The 2491-nt window shown below is 39.2% G+C and overlaps 1 long non-coding RNA gene across 2 annotated transcripts; it reads right to left on the bottom strand.

Moving 5' to 3' along the window:
- Positions 1 to 297: 297 nt before the first annotated feature.
- Positions 298 to 1288, bottom strand: LOC106326678. Of its 2 annotated transcripts, XR_001267299.1 has the most exons (4): positions 1083 to 1288; positions 716 to 922; positions 534 to 617; positions 298 to 372 (listed from the first exon to the last, which is right to left on the bottom strand). It is a non-coding gene; the product is annotated as an uncharacterized LOC106326678 (long non-coding RNA). The 2 variants fall into 2 exon arrangements; XR_001267298.1 differs by having other exon boundaries at positions 716 to 1288.
- Between the last annotated feature and the right edge of the window lie 1203 nt (positions 1289 to 2491).

Below are 2491 nucleotides of genomic sequence, written 5' to 3'. Positions count from 1 at the left end.
ACCGAGGAACACTCTACGTCGGAAGTGTCCGAGGAACGTTCTCCGTCGGTACGTAGTTTTTCCGATGAACTCTGGTCTCGTGTATCCGCATCGTAATATCGTCGGAAGTTCGTCAGAATGACGTTTCTCGGTATTCGTCAGAAAGTCGTCGGAAGTTCTGACGAAATTCCGACGAATTTTGTTTTTCCGACGAAACGATATCGACGGACGGGTTCGTCGGAAATTCGTCGGAATCGGTCTATTCCGACGAATTTCCGACGATTTCGGCCATCAGAATCCCCCTGTTTTCTTGTAGTGCTTGTCTAGCTTCCATGAAACCTCAGAACGAAAATCACACATGTCTCAAATTCCATCACATACGCATACACACATCTTCATATCGTGAAGTCAACACCAAACCAAGAAGCACCGAAGTTCCCAAAATATATACAAAGCCACACACAAAAAACGATCATGCATTCAAATCACACAAATTATCTCCACAATCAAGCTAAACATCAAGGATTGAAAAATAAAGAGATTTGCGTGCCTACCAGCATCACTTCATCTGACGACATTGGACTCCTAAGAACCTTATACTCGCCAGAATACCCAAATTAGTGTTTCTTTAAATCTGACTGCAAATCGAATCCGAAGATCAATTTTCCTTTTTTCCAGAATTATTCGCTGGGAAAAAGGAGGAAAGAACTGATGAATTTGAACAAAAGAAACTCACATCAGGGATTGGGATAACCTGTTCGGTTAACTCATCCAAACGGGTTGAATCACTGAACCGTATCAATAGAAGAGAGCCTGACAGTCTACAATTCTGATTACACCTAGTGATATCGAAACCGCTCAAAGAATACATATAACCATCCTTCAAGAGATTCTTGTAAGTGGTTAGACGGTGAAAATTGACGGTGGCTGGCATGAGTGTTGCCTCAAAACAATGAAAAACAGAAAAACATAGTAGACATCCAGATTCAACCATCTCCCAAAGTGATAAAATAATATCGGAAGCATAATTTTGATTACTACGAATCTAGACGCAGCGGTGTGTTCATAACGAAGATATACATGAATTTAAAGTACGGAATCACCTTAGAATCTAGGAAGAGCATATCTACTCCCATGAGATCGCCACTGTGTTTGACGCTTCTGGCTTCCCAGAACCGGAGCAGCCGCACCTCCACGGTGGATGAACAACGTCTGGACTTTAGATCAGCAAGAATGACATATGAGCTAGGCATTATACTAAGTATTGTTTGTAGTAAGATTGGTGAGGATGATGTTTATGGGAAGAAAACATACCTTTTTATATGTAAAGTTTCACCGCCTCTAAGGGTGATAAGAGGTATTGAATGAGTAATTGTGGATGGTGCGGGCCCAATGAGTAAAGGATGCTGTTAATGGCGATGAACCACTAAATCCCATAACATATTAGAGGCAATGAATCGAAGGGAAACGACAGATAGAAGAGAGACACATACAACATCCTAATACCGCCATTGGAGTTTGACTTATTAGCATCGTTAGAGAACGAAGAACCCTAGAAACCATTGGAGACGACGATTGTCAAAAGTGTTAACCTATTAGTTTTTTTGTTAAGCCTAATTAATTTTTTTCCCAGTCTACAAACGAATAAAAAGTTGAAGCCCGTTTGCAAAAAAAAAAGAATAGATCAAACGTTGAGGCCAATCAAACATACACGGATATAGAACAATAAAAAATTATACATGGATTTAGAACAACATGAATGAAACGACTTTCTTATGTGGAATCTGACGTGTCTCACTGTGGAGAGAGCAAACTTTCTTTTATATTCCATCAAAACCAAAAAATGCATTAGTTCGCAAAATGACAAACACTACAAGAAAACACATGCTTAACGAGGAAAAACAATTCTCGTAAATTTACGTCGATTTTACGAGAAACTTACGTGGAAAACTAATGTCATCGTTATTTCCTCGTAAAGTAACGACAAAAACGTTTCGTCGTAAAGTGGATGTAATTTGACGAGTATTTTACGAGGAAATACTATTTCCACGTAAATACGACGTAAACTTCGCGTGTTATTTACGAGGAAAGAGTTTACGTGTATTTAGCGAGGAAATTTTGAATCCACCAACTTTGTAGGTGTAACACGTTTTTTTTGCCACCTAATTAATTTTCGTCGTAAATTCATAGGAAAATTACAACTACCAGATTCAAAATTTCCTATAAATATGGATGTTTGAACATCATTTTAAACACACCAACAGCAAAAAACGTTAAAAAAGAAAAATGGCTGGCTCCGGGACTATCTACGAGTTGCGGAAGTGGATGTATATGCATAGAGATGCTAACGGGAGAGTGACGAAAGAATACCTTGCGGGCCTGGAGACATTTATGCATCAAGCAGATTCAACACCGCTCGCCCAAGAAAGTGGTAAGATGTTCTGTCCTTGTCGGAAATGCAACAATTCGAAACTGGCAAACCGTGAAAATGTTTGGAAGCATTTAATAAATA

Source organism: Brassica oleracea, chromosome C2 (genome assembly GCF_000695525.1).
Source record: "Brassica oleracea var. oleracea cultivar TO1000 chromosome C2, BOL, whole genome shotgun sequence".
Taxonomy (NCBI): domain Eukaryota; kingdom Viridiplantae; phylum Streptophyta; class Magnoliopsida; order Brassicales; family Brassicaceae; genus Brassica; species Brassica oleracea.
Note: the sequence above shows the minus strand (reverse complement) of the source record. Positions and strands in the feature narration are given on the sequence as shown.